General features: G+C 47.3%; 1 long non-coding RNA gene across 1 annotated transcript; it reads right to left on the reverse strand.

Annotated features, from left to right (window-relative positions):
• Window positions 1–2418: 2418 nt before the first annotated feature.
• Window positions 2419–7625, reverse strand: LOC129633300 (uncharacterized). The gene is made up of 4 exons (XR_008705012.1): window positions 7455–7625; window positions 4220–4283; window positions 3276–3344; window positions 2419–2476 (listed from the first exon to the last, which is right to left on the reverse strand). It is a non-coding gene; the product is annotated as an uncharacterized LOC129633300 (long non-coding RNA).
• Between the last annotated feature and the right edge of the window lie 14621 nt (window positions 7626–22246).

Raw genomic sequence — 22246 nt, forward strand, 5'->3', positions numbered from 1 at the left:
CAGGGACTAATGGGTGTAAGAGAAACTACGTGTGGAAACATGCTTGCTCACACATGCACACATACGTGTACACACACACACACACACACACACAAGCACTGTGTAGTAAAACAACAGCTCACTCTGAGCTCAGGCACACCCAGGGACACTCAGGTCCCATTCACCTCTCATTTTAATTTCCTCGCGGCTGAGAAGCTGGTGGGGGGCGCTCAGCCCTCCCTGGTCTTTATTTACTGCCTTTCTCTTGGTCGCTTTTCCCCCGCGCTGGTGCGCCTGGGCCGAGCTCCGCCCATTACGACCCGGCGACAGCAGCACAGGCCGTGCGCCCCGCCCCCAGCAGCCCCTCCGCTCCCCGTGCTGCTGGGTGTCGGGAGAGGGAGCAGAGATTTACTGAAACGGTGTGATTTCATTATCTCGATGGCCTTTTGCGGAACGAGGAAGGAAGAGGCTTCCAGGAGACGTTTCGTTGCCGTGTGTCTGGTTCTCACCATCGTCTTGCTGATGTCTGCTCTCCTGGGTCTCCCCAGGAAAACGCAGCTCCTCTGGATGGCAGGCCTTGGGTAGGACCTGTCGGCTCCTAAACAGCGGGCAGTGCCCGCCCCAGATTCCAGGCTCGCCTCTGAAAGATCTCAACCATGACAATAATAATAATAATAATAGAACTTCCAGTCCAGGCTGACTCCCAGATGTAAGGATTCCTCTTTGACCAAGGCCAGCTTTTTCAGCAATGCCACACGCTTGTCTGAGCCCAGGTTTCTTTTCTCCGCGTTCCATCTCTACATGGTCAACATTCCCTAAAGCACCGATCCTGGGGTAGAGCCAGACACCCAGATGGAGCCTGGCTGCTCTTGGTGTCAGGGGGCCAGTGTCACTCCTGGACCCTGTGCTCAGCCCTGTGGTCATCAGTGTTCACGTCCTCCCAGCGCTGAGCACAAGCTGTGTCTGCCAGGCCAAACCCACCCCACTGCCCATTCCCCCCTCCTCCGAGGCAGCCGGATGCTGCTGGAGGTGCCTGGAATCTCCCACCAGCTGAATAAGGGGGCAGAGCCCCTTATCTTGCCCGGCCACCACTAGGTGAGGGGCAGATGGAAGGAGCCATGAGTGGAGAGCCTGGGACCAGCTCCCTGGAGTACGGTTCAGGGAAGCCTCAACTGGGGGTTGGTGCGCAGCTCAGCGTTTCTCAGTTAACCTCCATCCCCACGTGCGGTCCTGCTGCTCCCGCCCCCGTGTGGGCTGCAGTGGGAGATTGACCACGCGTTCTGCAGAGGGCCTGCGTGTTCCTCTGAAATGCCACCCCCCACGCTCCCTCTTGTGTCCTCAGTGTCCGAGTCAGAAGCTGCCAGCTGCATTAAAACCAGCACACAGCAAGGGGTTCTCTGAATCATGCCCGCCAGGAAAAGTGATCCGCGTCCTGCCCTGAGACCCCGGCAGAGCCGTCGGGTCCATGACGCTCTGACACGTGCATCGCCGACCCCCATGGAAGGAAACACCCCCTTCATGTTTTCGGCACCTTAGTGAGGAGAAGCGCTGATGCCACCAAGGAGGTGCGGGGGTGGGGGCGGTCGCCTGCCTCTCCTTCTTGGTGTCAGCGCCACAGCTCCCCACTCACTGAGAGACCACTGCCCCCAAGATCTCAGGGAGGCAGCGTCTCCAGACGTGGCAGGAGACCCAGGCCCAGAGGAGTGACCCCCTTCCCCTTCCAGGGGACCACCCCATCGCCTGCTCAGGAAGCCTGGCCACTGCGTTCTCGGAGGATTTATGGCACGGCCCCGCACAGTCTAACCTCTCTGGTCCACGTCAATTTCCATAGATATCTTCAGTATGTGTACTTTTCTTTCTTACACCCTCCAAGTGTTCTTTAGACAATGGCAATCTCAAATACAAAACAAGTGGACTTGTCTGCAAAACGGAGATGAGTTCACAGACGTCGAGAACAGAGTGTGGTTGTCAAGGCGGGCGGAGGCAGGGGAGGGAAGGGCTGGGTCTCTGAGATGGGCAGATGCAGACTGCTGTATACAGGATAGACAAACAGCTGTTCTCCTGGACAGTGAAGGAATCCTTGGGCCTCAAAAAGAAAACAACGGTCTCAAAGGTCCTTGCTAAATCATCTAACTTTGAGGAAAACAAAAGCAAATTTTAGGTCCCACCCTGATGCTTCGGGCTGGTTGTATCCACCTGGGACTTATCACCCTCTGCCCAGGAACCTCCCACCCCCTGTTCAATACAAATGCCGTCTCAACTAAAGAATACCCAAAAGGTCCTGCCTGACGAACGTGTCCCTTATCGCTTCCACAAGCCTCCCTTTAAATATGGAACGTCCCTGATCCCTCCCGCTCTCAGCCTGGTCGTTAGGCCGCCTGCTGCCCCTCCTTGCCTGAATAAAGGTCACCTACCTCTGTTGAGGTCGTCTCTCCTTCTTTTCTGCCTTGGCCTGAACTGTACCTTACAGACAGCACAGGGAACTCTACTCAATAGCCTGTGACAAACCAGAGTGGAAAGGAAAAAACAATCCCTGGGATTAAAAAAAAAACAGGCCATAGGAACGCATCGGTCTCGCTGTCTCTGTCTTCAGCTCCCGAGGCCTCCTCTCCCTTTCTGCTTCGTGTGTCCCCCACCTCCTGTGTGCGGAGGAGAGACCAGCGTTCTGCCCCCTCGTCTCAGCTTGAGGGAGCCAGAAGGCATTCCTCAAGCAGAGAGTCCTGCTCACGCAGGGGGACCCCTCTTTGGGCCGTAGACAGTGATGGACGTGCCAAACCCAGGACATAATTTGGGGAAAAAGCCATCCCCATGCTTTTGTTTCTTTTTGGATGTTTGCCCATTGATAAAAAATGCTGGCTAAGCAAGGAGCTCGGGGCAAAATAGAAGTCAGAATTCAGGCTTTGGGGGAGCAACCAACCCAAGCAGCTTGGTGGCTTCCTCTACTTTTTGTGTAAAAAAAAAAAAAAAAAAAAGACTGATGTCACCTTGACCTATTTTCCTCATTATTAATTTATAGAGGAGCCACAGAAAAGTCATGAAGACAAGGACTGTCAGGGCTGGAAGAGACCTAACAGGCTTGCATTTCTGTTTCCGTTCCTTCATGGAGGTGGGGGAGAAAGCAGAGGTTGAGGAAAGGCAGCGAAGTCAGGCGCAGGGGTCGCCGGGGTCCCAGCCCAGAGTCTCTCTCTAGACACAGCAGACTCTGGCCACTGACTTCGGTTTCATGCCACCCCCCTTGGGTGCTAACTTGTAATAGATTTCGTCATTTTAAAATAAACCTTGAGAGGTAGGCTTACAGATAATCTTTGGATTTTCTTCTCTGCTGAGTGTGATTCTAGGATCATCAAATTTTCAAAAGGCAAAGCCTGGAATTTTAAGGGAAAATGGTAAAATTTTACAACAATTTTGAAAGATAGCACAGTTGATTAAAATCACCCCTGTGTCCCTTCTTATCTGAATGAGGGGAACTTTGAAGAACGTCCTCGATGGACAGTGATGTCCTTTGTCTCCCTTCAAGGCCATCACTGCGACACGTGGAGTGGACCTTTCTGCCTGCCCCTCAGGGGTCTGGAAAGTCTAAGAGCAGAGGAAGACCATTGTATTAGGCATGGAATAGAGACTGAGTAACAATATTTGAAGAAGTGAAATAAACCCTCACCTTTTGGTGTTTATTGCTTTCTGAAGAAAATCTTTATTCCTCCAATCCGCATGACTCCATTAATAAAGTCCAGCTATTAAAAAGAATTTCTTTCGGTAGAAAAACATTATTCTTTATGTGAATCAATTATTTCCTGTGCTCAAGTCACCTTGGGCCAGAACGTAATGAATATTTGTGAGATGGGAAGGTCAGACATGCTGGGAAGGAAATTCCTTTCGGGGCTGAGAATGAACGCTGCCCAAGACTAGAAAATCCTGAGATGTGTGGTACCATCGAGTGTCATGGAAACGCTGGCACAGTGATGCCACATCCACCGGCCCCCTTACCGAGAGATCACAGAGTCTCTGGATGAATAGAGGGTCCCTGCTCGTTAGAGGTTGACTGGGGCTCCCTCGACCAGGCACCCTGCTCTAATGTCGCACCTGTTTCTGTGTCTCTTCCCCCCCAGACTGATGGAGAGATGAAAGGGACGCCTGGTAGGTCTTCAGTCTTTGTTAGGACCGGACTTGTGCCTAAGAGCCTCGAGTCACTCGAGGCCCAGGAAAGTAAAGTCCCAGCACAACATGCTGGGAAATCACCTACCTCTGTTCGTTCCTTTCGTGTAAAAAGAATGATTGATGACGGTTCAATAAATACAAGACAGCCCCTATTAAAAAAAAAAAGGTCGTTAAACGCAGCAACCACAGTGAGTAAAGTGCCGCAATTGTAAACTAATGGTGAAGGCAGCCCCTTTCCTTCTGGGAGGAACCATTCCTAGAACAGGAGGGCTGGCAAGGCATCTGCAGAGACGACCCTTGAACACAGCCGCCCCCTCAGAGGGGATCACGTGATTTCCTCCCCACTCACCTTCCCTGAGGCAGCCCTTCCTCACCCCAGCACCATCACAGACGCCTGAGTGCTGAATCCAACCTGTGATCTCCCTGACCCTGTGCACACCAGGAACCCTGCCTCACCCAGGGTGCAAGCGAGGACCTGGATCTCCCTGACCCGGTGCACACTGGGAACCCTGTCTCACGCAGGGTGCAAGCGAGGACCTGGATCTCCCTGACCCAGTGCACACTGGGAACCCTGTCTCACCCAGGGTGCAAGCTAGGACCTGGATCTCCGTGACCCGGTGCACACTGGGAACCCTGTCTCACCCAGGGTGCAAGCGAGGACCTGGATCTCCCTGACCCAGTGCACACTGGGAACCCTGTCTCACCCAGGGTGCAAGCTAGGACCTGGATCTCCCTGACCCGGTGCACACTGGGAACCCTGTCTCACCCAGGGTGCAAGCTAGGACCTGGATCTCCCTGACCCGGTGCACACCAGGAACCCTGCCTCACCCAGGGTGCAAGCGAGGACCTGGATCTCCCTGACCCTGACACTCCAGGAACCCTGCCTCACTTAAGGTCCAAGCTAGGAAATGTATTGCTGTCAATGCAGCACAACTGATGAGCGTTCAAGGAAGGGACCACGTGAAGTTTATGCGTAGGCTCCAGCTCCTGGGCACTGGCATCACCAGGGGAGCAAGTCCACCACTGGCCACCCAGTCTTGGCCCCTCCCGTCCCCTGCCGCATCACCCGTCGGCCAGACTCCACCTAGACCTAAACGCACAGAAGCCTGTGAATGCGGTTGGTCCGGGTCAGCCTCTGGTTCGCAGCTGGATGCAGAAGCTGGGGAAGTGGGTTTCAGGACAAACCCCTCACCGTGCCCTACTCTCCTGGTCTCCCCAACCTGCAGGTCACCCTGGAACAGCCCCCTCTTCTACCTCGGCTCCTGGAACCCAGCAGGACCCAAGGGGTCTACCCAGATAGACCCCCACCCACATCCTCTGTCTGACTTTTGTCATAGAAAAAGCTTTACTCCAAATAAATGTAATCAGAGTGAGAGAATGCAGAAAGGCAAACAGTTAGGCGAGACAAGATGATACTACTTTAGCCATTAAACCAAGTCAAGGATCTTTATTTAGTTCTTCCTCGAGGACTAGAGATAATATTCTGAGCTGTGTCCCTGGGGCTCTGGGGGGGACCCTGAAACCCCACCTGGTGGGAGCAGTTAACAGTGTGTGGCCCACAGGCATGCAGAGCCCAGATGGGTTGGAACCAGGAGGTTGATGATGCTGACTCTGGATTATTTCACCACCAACCAAGCAGAAGAACGTCCCTGAGCTGATCGCGCCCTGCTCCTTGAACACTCCTCACTACCCTGTCTAGGTCGGGACACGGAGTTTTGAGGGGATTAGCCTGCTGTGACTTCCCTTTGCATGTCAAAGCAGTAAAGCTAATTTTTTTTTCTTCTTCACCCAAACCTCCGCCTCCATGTTTCTCTTCGGCTTCTGTGAACAGAGGCCAGATTCCAGCAGGGTTCTGCCCTCATGCCTCTTCTCTGGCACCCTTCCCTCGGGGGTGTGTCCATGCTGGGAGATGGACAGTAGTGGACTGACCTCTCCCCAGCCGGTCCCAGGGAAGCTCTGCTCCTGGAAGCCCCCATCTGACATCTCCATCTCCAGGGCGTGCTCACACACCTCAGCTAAACCAACCTCCCTGATGGTGTCTGCTGCACCTCCCACCTTTAATGACCCCTGCCTGGCCACCTTGATCTCTGCCTGGGGGTGATCCTGACCTCTGCCTTCTCCCCATCCCCACTTCCAGTGAGCCGCCCAGCCCAGTGAAGGCTCCTGCCTGAGATCCCAGCTGCCACACTTCTCCCTGAGTTCCTTCCCTGCCTGCTAGCTGGTCCTGCGGATATCAGGCCTCTCCAGGCTTCTGTGCACATTCACATTCTCCTTTTCTCTAAAGCACATCTAAACAGCTCATGACTTACCGCGCAACATTCACGGAGAGATCAATAATTGAGAAGAGTTAAAACATCACACAAAATGTGGCTGCTCTTTGCAACATCATTACAAAACAGGCATTAGACTAAAATAAAAGTGTGCGTCCTCAACAATTCAAAGATTCCATGAGATGGAAGATAAAAACCTGAGTATCAATGAGCTGCCTATTCAGCTTTGGGAACCTGGATGGGGCCACCATTCACGAGTTCCTCCTAAAGAAAGAGCTTAGCACTCCTGCTTGCTTAGTGCTAAATTTGGAAAGCAACTCTGAATATTCATTGCAAGGACTGATGCTAAATCTTCAATACTTTGCCACCTGATGCAAGGAGCCAACTCACTGGAAAAAAAACCCTGATGCTAGGAAAGATTCAGAGCAGGAAAAGAGGGTGGCAGAGGATGAGATGCTTAGATGGCGTCACCGACACAGTGGACATGAATTTGAACAAATTCTGGGAGGTGGTAAAGTACTCGGAAGCCTGGCTTGCTGCCGTCCAGGGGGTCGCAAAGAGTCAGACTTGACTGAGCGACTGAACAACAACATCAAACTTGTAGGAGGAAGAAACTAAATGTTCAAAAACAGGTATCGAGCATGATGACACGCATACTCGGAGGTTATGCAGGGCAGACAGAAAACATGAACTCGGGCTTTCCAACTGGCTGTTAGTTTAACGAGCTTTTACAAGTCTGCGCTGACTCTCAGGAGGATGGGGTGCAAATTAATTGCACAGTTCCTCATTTTAACCCCTGGGGACCCAGCCCAAGGTCCTTCCTCAGGCATTTATTTCTGATATGGAAGAGAAAGGCCAGCGTGTTGCCATGGAAACCATTATGGGAAGAACAGACAACACTTCTATCTGAGCCAGAGAAAATGCATCCAGGCATAAACACTGGTGGGAGTCGGAAGTCCCGGCCACGTCCATCCTCGCCTTCCCTCCTCCTGCACCGTCTCAGCCTCAACCTTGATCCCCCCTTGCCCTGTGCCCCACCTAACAAGTTACCTGGCCTCCCAGCAGCCACTCTTGGCATCATCTCCCACTCCTGTTCTTCAGTCAGCTGCACACATGTCCAGTCGTTCCAGCCTTGCCCTGGCCTGAAGATCACGCCGTGCAGGCATCTCTATTTCCATCCTCTCAGCTGCTTCGTGCCCCTCGACGTGCAGGTCTCCTTGGCAACTCAGTCCAATCCTTCCTGCCTCAGGGCATTTGCACCTAGCACCCCTCAGCCTGGAACATCCCTGGTGGTGAAGCAGGAGTTTCTGTTTTGTTCACCCTGATATTCTTGATCCCCAACAGAACTTCTGGCAATGTGGTGTTGGAAGCATGAAGACAGTAAGAATGCATCAGGCTTGGGGACGCCGGCAATGATCAGGCGGAAACAGACGGTTGGGAGCATTTGGCTCAATCACGGGAAGTGTCTCAAAACCTGGGAGTCTGAGGACAGGTAAGAGAAGGTAAAGGTTTCTAACCTTGTCAGTGCTGAGTGACTGTGCTTTGTTGCTCAGTCATGTCTGACTCTGTGACCCCATGGACTGTAGACCATCAGGCTCCTCTGTCCATGGGAATTCTCCCAGCAAGAACATGGAGGGGGTTGCCATGCACTCCTCCAGGGGATCTTCCTGATACAGGGATTGAACCCAGCTCTCCCACATTGCAGGCAGATTCTTTACCATCTGAACCACCAGGGAAGCCCAAGAATGCTGCAGTGGGTCATCTATAATGCTCATCAATTGGTTTAGTAAAAGGGGCCCATCTGCATAGAGGCCTTGCTAGTTTTACAGCTGATGACAATAATGACCATCCAACACATGTCTCTGGACGCTTGTCCCCCTCTCTAGACTCAACGTGATAGGTTGTCATTTTACAGTGGCTAAGTCATGCCTGACTTTGTGAGCCCCATGGGCTGCAGCACACCAGGCTTCCCTGTCCTTCTGTATCTCCCAGAGTTTGGTCAAATTCACATCCATCGAGTCAGTGATGCTGTCCAACCATTTCATCCTCTGTCGTCCCTAACCCTAACCCTAACCCTTCTCCTCCCACCTTCAATCTTGCCCAGCATCAGGTTCTTTTCCAATGAGTTGGCTCTTAGCATCGCATGCCCAAAATATTGGAGCTTCAGCTTCAGCATCAGTCCTTTCAATGAACACCCAGGACTGATTTCCTTTAGGATGGACTGGTTGGATCTCCTTGCAGTCCAAGGGACTCTCAAGTCTTCTCTAGCACCACAGTTCAAAAGCATCAATTCTTCGGCACTCAGCTTTCCTTATGGCCCAACTCTCACATCCATACATAACTACTGGAAAAACCATAGCTTTGACTAGATGGACCTTTGGTGGCAAAGTGATGTTTCTGCTTTTGAATATGCTGTCTAGGCTGATCATAGCTTTTCTTCCAAGGAGCAAGTGTCTTTTAATTTCATGGCTGCACTCATTGTTCGCAGGGATTTTGGAATCCAAGAAAATAAAAGCTGCCACTGCTTCTTCATTTTCCCCATTTATTTGCCATGAAGTGATGAGACCAGATGCCATGATCTTAGTCTTTTGAATGTTGAGTTTTAAGTCAGCTCTTTCACTCTCCTCTTTCACTCTTATCCAGAGGTTCTTTAGTTCCTCTTCACTTTCTACCATTAGCATGGTATCACCATCATATCTAAGGTTATTTATATTTTTTCTGGGCAATCTTGATTCCAGCTTGTGAAATTGATGGGAGAAAGGTCTTATTCCTCAGTACTTTCACAGACAGAGGCTGGAGTATAGGAGGAAATTAACAGTTGTTGAGTTGATCCCTTTGCTATGTTGCAGCTTTATGACTTCATATAGTAAGTTCAACCAGTCTCTATAGTTTGTGCTACTAATCTAATTCAGTGTCTACTGGTAACAGTTCACCTTAAATGTGGGGATATACATCACTTCCATTTCTCAGAGCAGCTCAGGTTTGATAAGAGCCTAGCAAAGAGGCACCTGGACACAGGTGTTCCAGCCATCACCTGGCCCAGGTGCTGAACCTGCAGATTCAGCCTCCACAGTGCCGTCCTGGAATTCCCAAAGCTCTGAGGGGTGAAACTGTGATACAAATGGACTGCCTTGAGTCTTCTAGGAGGTGTGTTATTAGTGGTGCACAGCTAATGGTAACGGGACTGCAATGTGCACAGGTACTATAATAGCGTATACTTTTATTCTAGTCATGACTAGAACAATCACACAGGCTATAACCCAGACTTCCAATTTCCATGGTGCTATCTATTAATTTTAAATTAACGCTGTGCCCTTTCTCAATGAGCTGGAGGTGCTTTATAATAAGAGAATAAACATAAGTACATAATGTAAGAACACTCTTGGCATCCGCTATTTTTTTTTTTTTTTTTTTACAAATGAGAGATGAAGCCAGCTTCCAGGTCTGATTGAAATGTGGAGTCAGAGCTGCAGCTTCTTCTCTTCACTGAGAAGAAAGAGCCCTGGACGGAGGGGGGATTAGGGATTCTTCTCCCATCCGCAGCCAGCCTCCCCTTGTGGGGGCTGGCCCCACCCTCCACGCCCCAGCTTCATTCTGCTGAGCAAAGTATGAGTGGCTTGGCTTTGCTCTCTCATGGGTTTTTTGCAAGTATCTAATGAGATTGTTGTTGCTATTCAGTCACTAAGTCCTGTCCGTCTCTCTGCGACCTCTGGACTGCAGCATGCCAGGTCTCCCTGCCCATCACCATCTCCCAGAGTTTGCCCAAACTCATGTCCATTTAGTCAGTGATGCCATCCAACCATCTCATCCTCTGTCCTCCCCTTCTCCTCCTGCCCTCAGTCTTTCCCAGCATGAGGGTCTTTTCCAATGAGTCAGTTCTTTGTATCAGGTGGCCAGAGTATTGGAACTTCAGCTTCAGCATCAGTCCTTCCAATGAATATTCAGGACTGATTTCCTTTAGGATGAACTGGATGGATCTCTTTGCTGTCAAAGGGACTCTCGAGAGTCTTCTCCAACACCACAGTTCAAAAGCATCAATTCTTCAACACTCAGCCTTCTTTATGCTCTAACTCTCACATCCATAATGACCACTGGAAAAATCATAGCTTTGACTGTATTTTCAGGCTTTATTATCATAGAGCCTATTTTTCCCAAACTGTACTATAAAACTATACAAACTATAAATTATATGAATTACAACTTTATACAGAAAAATCCATATAGGAAAAAAATGCCTTGAGATCCCTCAGTCTCTGTGTTTAGAACCTCAGCTAGATCCAGGGTAACTGCCCCCACATGACTTGCCTGAAGCCCCTTGACTCCAGCCCCTCTGATCACGTCCCTGGTTTCCTTTCCTTGTTCCGTGTAAAGAACAAGAAAGCTGGTTGCTGACATGATGGTGAAACAACTGGGTCCCATGAGTCATTTTCAAAAGGATTTGTTCATTTCAGCACATTTGAAAGGGAACCAACTCTTATTTTCTATGAATCTCTACCGAAGCATAACAGATATGCCTGAGTAACAACTGAGACTTCATCTGTGTATGCATATGAGTTATCTGTTTCTATGTAAAAAAATTCTGCAACCACAACAGCTTAGGACCTATATATATATTTAGTTTTTCAGATTAAGCTTTAATTGATATACAGAAACATACAGATTTAATATACACATCTTCGTGAGTTTGGAGATATGCATGCACCCATGATCGAAGTTAGGAGAAGGGGACAACAGAGAGTGAGATGGTTGGGTGGCATCACTGACTCAATGCACATGAGTTTGAGCGAACTCTAGGAGATAGTGAAGCACAGGGAAGCCTGGTATACTGCAAAGACTCAGACATGACTTAGCAACTTAACAGCAACAATGATCCTAGCACAACACCCATGGTACCACCGCTTCCAAGGCGTGTTCTTGTGTTCTTTTTTTGTGAGGTTTCTTTCTTTTTTTGGTAAAAGCATTTAATATGAAATTTATCTTCTTTACCTGTTTTTAAGAGCACAAAACCGTATTAATTCAACCACACTGTACTATCCCACAGGGTCTGTGGGTCAGGAATGAGGAGGGCGCAGCTGATTGACTGGGTCCTCTGATTATAGTCACAAGCCTGTGAAGTGTTGGCCAGAAGTAAGTTCTCACTTGGAGGCAGTGGGAAGGACCCACTTCCAAGCATCCCCAGGGTGTGGGCAGAAAGTACTGCTTGTAGCTCTCAGCTGGGGCTGCCCTCAGCTCTTTGGCCAGTTACTTCCTGAACCAGCAAAGCCTTCTCTAGAGCCAATTTGCTTAGACTGCTTCAGATAATACAGTATAATCCCAGAGATGACTTTTGCATATCTTGCTGTTAAAAAGCAAGTCATACGTCTTACCTGTACTCAAAGGTGTAGCTACCTTTCTGCAGGGGATGAGAAGACTCCTTAGAGATCTAGCCTCCTTAAAAGGGCACATATACCCTACCATGTGTAAAACAGATGGCTAGTGGGAAGCTGCTGTGTAGCAGAGGGCGCTCAGCTCAGTGCTCTGTGGTGACCTAGAGGGCTGGGACGGGGGGAGAGAGCCTCTGGGGGAGGGGACATACGTCTACAGGTAGTTGATTCACACTGTTGTACAGCAGGAACAAATGCTGCATTGTAAAGCAATTACACTCCAGTACAGAGGGGGCTTCTAGAAGCACCACGGTAAAGCCCCACTCTCATGTAAATAATCATCTGCTTCGAATGGTTTATTTCTACACAGTTTTCTGAAAGTAAGGCTTACCCATACGAGAAGGCTTTTTGATGGGAGCATATTGCAGAAATGAACCCTGTGAGAGGCCAATGTCACACACACACACACACGTGCGTGCGCCTGCCTCAGTACGTCATGGCAAGGTACCGCCAGCGTGGTGCGCAGGTGCACTGGTGGCGAGTCCCACGTGGACAGGAGTGGGCTCTGTCTTGCTCTCCCGCCATGCTCAGTCACTGGCTGGGAGCAGCCTGGGTGAATCCAGGGGGACCTCCTCCACCTCCACCTCTGCTGGGGCCCCTCCATAGGGGGCAGAGCCAGAACTCAAAGCCCACTTCCCTGATCTCACACTTAAACGGACTGTGTGCTTTTCAGATATTACTCTTATGCTTTAGGCATTCCACTAGAATTTTTAAAATACATTCTAATTTTCAAGGCTTCAACTACGCAGTGCTTTTTGAAAGCTTTGATTTATAAAATCAGGAGTTGGTTCACAGTTGATTTCAGAACTTTCCATAATGGAGTCACGAGTAGGGAGAAGGTGTCATTTAGTTTTCAAGACTCCAAGATCATTTCACTGGGAATCTAGTTGAGACCTCCACTGGGAAATAACAGCTGGGGAATTTTGCTTTCTTGGTGTTTTATTAGGTTTTGTTTTATTATTTTGGTCTTGGGATTATTGAACACATAACCCACAGGATTTTCTTATATATACATTCTGAGCGTGTATATATAGAGACAGAGCACAATGAGGGAGGCATATACACATACATATGATGTGTTGTCTATATTCAGCTTATGTGTGCATCTATACATATGTATATATGTGTGCGCATATTTTTTTGAATTTTTACGATTTTAAGTTGGAAGCAAGTGAAATAGAAAAAGACAAGACTCCTGATGCCTGAAAATCCTACTTTTAAGGGTAACTGTTTCATAGATAGAACAGACTGTAATGGGTTCTTTTGTAACCTAAATGAATGAGGATAAAAATTATTCACAAAAGAACAGCTCTGAAGGCAAGCCTAAGTCATTTACAACCAAAAATGTTTAGTAAAAAAACTTACCATCCGAATGTACATTTTCTTTACACAACTGGGGTTTTTTCTTAAACCAGCCAGTGGGCAATGGTTCATTGACCCTCACAACAACTGTAGGAAGCAGGAACGGTTACAGCATCATTTTAGAAGTTGGGGGCTCAAGGCTTACAGAGAAGACGGGACTTGCCCTAAATTACATGGTCCAAGTGGGACCGCATGCTCAGTTGTGTCTGGCTCTGTGACCCCATAGACTGTAGCCCACCCAGGCTCCTCTGTCCATGGGATTCTCCAGGCAAGAATACTCGAGTGGGTTGCCATTTCCTTCTCCAGGGGATCTTCCCGACCCAGGGATTGAACCCGCATCTCCTGTGTCTCCTACATTGGCAGGTGGATTCCTTACCACTGCACCATCTGGGAAGAACTCATGGTCCAAAGGTTTAGAGTTTTTTCTCTGTTTTCCATTCAACTTATTTGTAAACATATAAGCAGTGGCACCTCACTCCAGTACTTTTGCCTGGAGAATCTCATGGACGGAGGAGGCTGGTGGGCTGCAGTCCATGGGGTCGCTAAGAGTCGGACACGACTGAGCGACTTCACTTTCACTTTTCACTCTCATGCATTGGAGAAGGAAATGGCAACCCACTCCAGTGTTCTTGCCTGGAGAATCCCAGGGCCGAGGGGGCCTGGTGGGCTGCCATCTATGGGGTCGCACAGAGTCGGACACGACTGAAGTGACTTAGCAGCAGCAGCAGCAAGCTGATAGAAGCATGGATATTGCAGAATAGAAGTTGGAGGTAAGGATGCTAATCATGAAAGCAATCTAAAAGGCTTTCACTCTTTTAAACAGTTTTCCCAAGCTATTTTAAAGACCAGCCTATGGAAAGCTGAAGGTAAGACATGGTTGATCTGCTTTCACTCTCTTAAACAGTTTTCCCAAGCTATTTTAAAGACCAGCCTATGGAAAGCTGAAGGTAAGACACTGTTGATCTGCTTTCACTCTTTTAAACAGTTTTCCCAAGCTATTTTAAAGAACAATCTATGGAAAGCTGAAGGTAAGACACGGTTGATCTGCTTTCACTCTTTTAAACAGTTTTCCCAAGCTATTTTAAAGAACAACCTATGGAAAGCTGAAGGTAATGACATGGTTGATCTGCTGATGATACCCTTCACATTTTCCAACTTGAGTGAGAAGAGCTGCTCTTTGCACTTGTGAACAGAACACATTCGCAGATTGAGGATCAGGGTGGTAAGTTGTGCCGTTTGAGGGGTGTAACTGAAGAACAGTTGGGGCAGAAGTAAGCTGTCGGTGCTGACACGGCCACAGCCTGCTCCTTCGGAGCACTGTCTACATTTAGGTGGCCACATTGGTCACGAAGGGAGCTTTCTGTCACGCGAAGCCCATGTGGGATCCTACACCACAAGGAGAGATGCACAAGTTGCTGTAGTGTCTGCTAACCAAGCTGAACAGAGCAAAACCCGAGAAATGGCCATCACAGGTCAGTTTGGGTCCTGTGTGGAAAGATGGTGAGACACAGTGCTGAGACGCATCCTTGAGGCTGCACGTCGGATTCTCTTTCTGATATGCCAAGCTTGGCTCTTGTCAAGGGGAGTGCCATGTTTGCGGTGGAAATGAGAGGCGCTTATGAATCCATGTGGCTAACGCCTGGGTTATTCCTTACCGATGTCAGCTGAAGGCAGCATTCTGATGACATCCACAAGGTTACACAAAACCTAAGTCCATAATGTCAGAAGCCTGGAGCTCTCCTGAGCTTACTTGAAACCCAAAAGACACCTAGCTCACTGTTTTCAGAGGAGAATAAGCCATAGTTTAAGGAACCAAGCTTCAAATGGGACCCTAGTATTCAAATCAAAGATCCTGAGTCTGATAAAAGAGCCTATTTGGGAAAGATAATACCACTGTCCTCACTTGGGAAAGCCCATCCTTACTTGGAGAGAGCCATCCTTACGTGATCAAAATACCCCAGCTTTACGGATATAATTGACATTTACTGTCAGGTAAGTTTAAGATGAATTATGTGACAATTTGATGCATATATATATAGTGAAATGATCATCACAGAAAAGTCAGTGAACACATCCTACACAACAAGGTTAATTATTTCACCCAACATAATAATAGCCTTTCTCTTTTGGTTTAAGAACATTTAAGATCTACTCTCCTAGCTACTTCCAGGTACAAAAATTGTTAACTACAGTCACCATGCTGTACATTAGGTTCCTAGAACTCAGCTTACAACTGGAAGTTTGCACCCTTTGACCTACTTCTTGCCATTTCCTCCTCAATGCCAGCCCCTGGCAACCACCAAACCACTCCTTATTTGTTCAGCTTTCTCAGATTCCACATGTGACATTATATAGTATCTGTCTTTCTCTGTCCAATTTCACTTAGCACAAGCCCTGAATGTTCATTCATGTTGTCACAAATGACAAGATTGCTTTCTTTTTATGGCTGAGTAATATTCCATTGTGCTTCCCTGGTGGCTGAGTGGTAAAAAACCAGCCTGCCAATGCAGCAGATGCAGGTTGGATCCCTGGCTTGGGAGGATCCCCTGGAGAAGAAAATGGTAACACACTCCAGTATTCTCGCTTGGAAAACCCCATGGACAGAAGACCCTGACTGGCTATAATCCACGGGGTTGCAAAAGGGTTGGACACAACTCCCAACTAAGCACCAACAATATTCCATTGTACTAATATTATACCTACACTTTTTTTATCCATTCATGTGTCAATGGACACTTAGGTTGTTTCCATGCTTTGATTTTGAAATAATTCTGCAGTGTACATGGGGTTGGAGCTATGTCTTAAAGACAGCGATTTGGAATCCTTTGGTTATATACATAGAAGTAGGATTACTAGATTATATGGAAGTTTTGCTTTCCAGTTTTTAAGAACCCCATACTCTTTTCCATAGGGACTGCACCGATTTACATTTCCACCAACAGTGCAGAAGTGTTCGCTTTTCTCTGTTCCCTCATGAGTTTTTGTTGTCTCTTGTCACCGGAGAAGGCAATGGCACCCCACTCCAGCACTCTTGCCTGGAAAATCCCATGGACGGAGGAGCCTGGTAGGCTGCAGTCCATGGGGTCGCGAAGAGTCGGACACGACTGAGTGAATTCACTTTCACTTTTCACTTTCATGCATTGGAGAAGGAAATGGCAGCCCACTCCAGTGTTCTTGCCTGGAGAATCCCAGGGACGGGGAGCCTGGTGGGCTGCCGTCTATGGGGTCGCACAGAGTCGGACACAACTGAAGCGACTTAGCAGCAGCAGCAGTCTCTTGTCATAGTGGTCTCTCTAACAGGTGTGAGGTGTTATCGTGTGGTTTTGATTTACATTCCCCTGTTGGTCATTAGTGCTCAGTATACTCGATGCATTTGTTGTCCAGTTGTATGCCCTCTTTGGAAAAAATTCTACTCAAATTTGGACAAAAATAATGGACAAAAATCCTTTGTCCATTTCTAGCATTTGCCTTTTTGCTATTGTGTGAGTTTCTTATATATTTTGCATATTAACCACTAATCATATAACTGTCTTGCAAATAGTTTCTCCCACCCAGAGGTTGCTTTTTTTGCTGATTGCGTCTCTTGTTGTGTCTTTTGCTGATTGTGCCTTTTTACTTTGATATAGTCCCACTTGTCTATTTTGTTGTTGTTGTTTTTCTTTAGAATCATATTTAAAAAAGAACTGCAAAGACCAGTGTATAGGAGCTTTCTACCTGAGTTATTATCTAGGAGTTTTAAGAATGCAGGTCTTAAATTAAGATTTCAAGTAAATTATTGTGAGGAGTGTAAGATGCTGCTTCAATTTCTTTCTTTAACATGTGAATATCCAGTTTTCTCAACATCATTTATTGACTATTGTCCTTTCCCACCTGAGAATTCTTGGCTCTGATGTCAAACCCTAGTTGACCTTGTCTGTGCGGGTTTACTTCTGAGGCTCTTAGCTCTCTCCTGTTGGTCCACGCTTCTGTTTCTGTGCCAGGACCATACGGTTGATTCTTACGTGTGTACGCGCTCAGTTGGTCAGTCATGTTTGCGACCCCCTGGACCGTAGCCCACCAGGCTCCTCTGTCCATGTGATTTTCCAGGCAAGAATGTGGAGTGGGTAGCCATCTCCTTCTCCAGGGCATCTTCTCCACGCAGGGATTGAACGCTTGTCTCTCGCATCTTCTGCCTTGGTAGGCAGGTTCTTTACCACTGCACCACTTGGGATAGCTTCATAGTATTGTCTGAAATCAGGAAGCATAATACTTCCAGCTTTGCTGTTCTTTCTCATCTCAGGATTTCTTTCCTCTGTGTTGGAACAACAGTCTGATTCATGTTTGTTTTATTTTCTATGAAAAACGTCCTTAGCAGTTTGATAATGATTACATTGAATCCATAGATGGCTTATAGACATTTCAATAGCATTAATTCTTCCCATTCATGAATATAGAATATCTTCCCATTTATTTGTCTTCTATTTCTTTCATCAATGTCTTACAGTTTTTAATGTCTTAAAGTTTTCATCTCTTTTGTAAAAATTTATTTCCATATGTTTTAATATTTTTGATACTATTGTCAATGAGATTTTTTCCTCCCTTTTTTCAGATAGTTTGTTGTTAGTGTATAGAAACAACTGATTTTTGTATGTTGATTTTGCATCCTGCAACTTTACTGTATTAGTTTATTACTTCTAAGACTGGATTCTTCAGCATTTTATTTATATAAATTCATTTAATCTTCAATAACAATTTAAATTCTTGTTTTCTTACTTGGATGGTTTTTCACTTCCTTTTTGCCTAGTTACTCTATTAGAGATTCCAAGACTGTGTTGAATATGAGGGGTGAGACTGGGCAACCCATGTCTTGCTCTTGATCACAGAGGAAAATCTTTCAAACTTTCATATTAAGTTTTAATTATCTGTACTCTTGTCATATGTGGCATGAACTATGTTGAGATATTTTCTTTCTATCTCTAATATGTTAACAGCTTTCATCATAAACAAAACATGACTGATAATAACAAATCCAAGCCAATCTCAATAATCAGCCAAGTAAGGCATGTGTTTTTGCAAACACAACTTGCCTTTGATTGTTAGGAGAAAGGAGGGATCCAACCATTAGGAAAATCATCACAGACAATCATCAACAAATATGCAATACTTGAAATTTAAAGCTGAAGGTGGAATAGGGTGTTACATGGTCTCTCCACTCCAGTAAAATAAAATTATATGTAAGCTGTGGTAAAGAATCCACCTGCAATGCAAGAGAAGCAGGATTGATCTCTGGGTCGGGAAGATCCCCTGGAGAAGGAAACAGCAACCCACTCCAGTATTCTTGCCTGGAGAATACCATGGACAGAGGAGCCTGATGGGCTACAGTCTGTGGGGTCACAGAGAGTCAGACACAACTGAGCATGCACACACACACACACACACACACACACACACTTGGGATGTCAGTAGCCCAGGTCTGCTGACCTGATGAGTTTGATTCCACATCCAGAAAGCATCTCTCCCTCCCAGCTCACACACCCAGCTCCTCTACTGAGTGCCTGAAACCACGGCCAGAGCAGAATATGAAATGCAGTAATTCCTGGCCTCAAAACCTCTGCCCACAGGGCCCATGGTGCATGAATGCATTTTATTTTCTTGTTCAGTTCAGTTCAGTCGCTCAGTCATGTCCAACTCTTTGCAACCCCATGGACTGCACTGTGCCAGGCCTCCCTGTCCATCACCAGCTCCTGGAGTTTACTCAACCTCATGTTCATTGAGTCAATGATGCTACCCAACCATCTCATCCTCTGTTGTCTCCTTCTCCTTCTGCCTTCAGTCTTTCCCAGCATCAGGGTCTTTTCCAATGAGTCAGTTCTTCGCATCAGGTGACCAAAGTATTGGAGTTTCGGCTTCAATATCAGTCCTTCCAATGAATATTCAGGACTGATTCCCTTTAAGATGGATTGGTTGGATCTCCTTGCAGTCCAAGGGACTCTCAAGAGTCTTCTACAACACCAGAGTTCGAAAGCATCCATTCTTTGGTGCTCAGCTTTCCTTATAGTCCAACTCTCACATCCATACATGACTACTGGAAAAACCATAGCTTTAACTAGATGGACTTTTGCTGGCAAAGTAATTTTCTTGTAGGTAGGAGTATATTGTTGTGTTCAGGAATTGTTTGAAAAAAAAAAAACAATGCATTCTTCATATTATCAGAAATAATCAATGGTCATTTACTTTAAAACAATTCTTATGTCAAATATTGCTACCATTTTCTTCCTAAAAACATGAGGAAAACTGGCAACTTATGTGAATTTTGATGTTCATGAGTTTTCCCACATTATACGCCTCAAACAGCACAGGATTTCCTAGAACTAAGAAATAGTCAAATCCTATGTTCACTGAAGTTCTGAAAACAAGTGGAAAGTAGACCAGCTCAATGCATGGGGTCACCAAAAAGTTAGAGCATTTGTCCTTATTTTATACCTAATTCAGAAAACAATGAGGGCATCCACATCAGAAAAAGCCAGGATTCCTGTAAAACTTGAGTCACTTAAACTGCAAATGGCCTGCCTGCTAGCGTTTGAGTAACAGAGACAAGCGTTTTAACAGCAGGGGGAAATCGCAACAGGGAAACACTCTGTTTATAAACTAAGGGGAAAGTGCTTACATTTCATGCTCATTTTAATGTCTGAGGTAAATGCTTGTTTCTGTAAATATGTGAGCCCTTTCAGTTTTCCAACATTTACCCATTCTGCAATGTAAGCAGGCTTTTCATAGTGACAGAGAGCTTCCACAATGCTCACTTCAAGAGGAAATATGCATTTTACTCCTGGCATGATCTTTGGTTTAATTTCCCATGATGGAAGTCCAGGTGGGAAATAGAGCTTGCGCTTCAATTTCAAGGCAATTCTGTTTCCAATGAGGCAGAGCACTCATCAGACTCCTTCACCCTGTCTGCTTACTGCAAACCGAGCTCCAAATCTCCGAGACACAATTGTTGCAGGAAGGGGGGAACCCCTTCCAGAGCCCGAAACTGGGCTCTTGTCTAACACTCGGAAATGACTTGTCCGAGGAGACACATGTGCTGAGAAAGCAAGAAATTTTATTGGAAAGGGCACCAGGGCAGAGACCAGGAGTGTAAGGGAACCCAGCAGAACTGCTCTGCCACGTGGGCTTGCAGTCTCGGGTTTTATGGTGACGGGATTAGTTTCCGGGTTGTCTTGAGCCAGTCATTCTGACTCAGAGTCCTTCCTGGTGGTGCACGCCTTGTTCAGTCAAGATGGACGCCAGAGAGAAGGATTCTGGGAGGTGGTCCGACATGTGGGGTCTCCTTTTGACCTTTCCTGAACTCTTATGGTTGGGGTGGCTTATTAGTTCTGTGTTCCTTACCAGGATCTCCTGTCGTACGACAACTCATGCAGATGGTTACTATGGTGCCTGGCCTGGGTGGGCGGTTTCAGTTGGTGTGCTTCGCCTAAGGGAATCAGCCTGATAGTCAGTAACATCAAACAAAACCATCAGATTAGCAATCTAATTGTGATGGAGTCCTACACTTGGCAGGATTCTACAGTGCTGTCACTGTGGGTTTAATTTCTAAAATTGGTCTTCTGGCAGACGCCACCGAGGGCCGTCCCTGTTCGGTGTCAGGACAGAGCCTCAGGGAGGTTAGCTGGGGCCACCTGGCTCCAAGCACATCGTGCAAAGATCTCAGAAGGAAGCGTCTGGTCAGAAGAGCCTTCAAGTCCTCGGGTGCCTGCCCCAGTGCACTCTCTCGTGTGCAATGCTCATTACACAACATATTAAAAGAGCATAACATCACTCAAAATAAGGAGAGCATCTCTGCTGAGCACGGCTCAGTGGGTCAAGAATCTGCCTGAAATGCAGGAAATGTAGGCTCGATCCCTGGGTCGGGAAGATCCTTGGAGGAGGAAATAGCAACCCACTCCAAGGTTCTTGCCTGGAGAATGCCATGGACAGAGGAGCCTGGTGGGCTGCAGTCAATAGGGTTACCCGAAGTCAAACATGACTGAGCGACTAAGTGCATGGAAGGGGTTGAGCGGGGCAGACACAGGTGATGGGTGAGCCTTCCTACAGGATGGTGGGTGAGAGGCCTGGGTGAGCAGGGACAGAGTGAGCCCTGCTCTCTTGCGGCGGGTCTGCAGGGCTGGGGGTGGACACATGGGGACTCAGACAGGATGGTTCTAATGCAGACACTGGTGGGCAGGCAAGAAACAGCAGCATCTGTGTGTGAACAAGGAGAGGGAAACAAACACACCACTCACACACCATACACAGACACATCATATACACCAGATACACCGCATACACACATACACTGTGCCCAAAACACCACACACACACCCTACACAGCACATACTATACACACACAGACACACACACGCCACATACCCCAGATATTTTATGCATACCACACACACACAGACATACACCATACACACACCATGCACATCACACACCATACACATACACACACACCATACACACACACAATATACCACACACCATACACACACACACACCATACATACACACAATATACATACACACCACACACACACACACACCATACACACACATACACACCATACACACACACACACACACCATACACACACATACACACCATACACACACACACACCATACACACACACACACCATACACACACACACACCACACACACACATACACCATACACACACATACACCATACACACACATACACCATACACACACACTGTACACACACCACATACCCCAGATACACTATGCACGCCACACCACACACACACCCTACACACACACATACACACACACCATACACACACACACAGATATACACACACACATAGACACACACACACACACCATATACACACAAACACATACACACACACACGCACACCAGACACACACACACACATGCACACCACATACACCATACAGACTATACACACTACACCATACACACAGCACATACAGCACACAACATACACACTACACACACGCACATGCCCCACACCATACACACCACATATACGTGCCAGAAACACCCCA

The sequence above is a fragment of the Bubalus kerabau genome, chromosome 18 (assembly GCF_029407905.1).
Source record: "Bubalus kerabau isolate K-KA32 ecotype Philippines breed swamp buffalo chromosome 18, PCC_UOA_SB_1v2, whole genome shotgun sequence".
Lineage (NCBI taxonomy): Eukaryota > Metazoa > Chordata > Mammalia > Artiodactyla > Bovidae > Bubalus > Bubalus kerabau.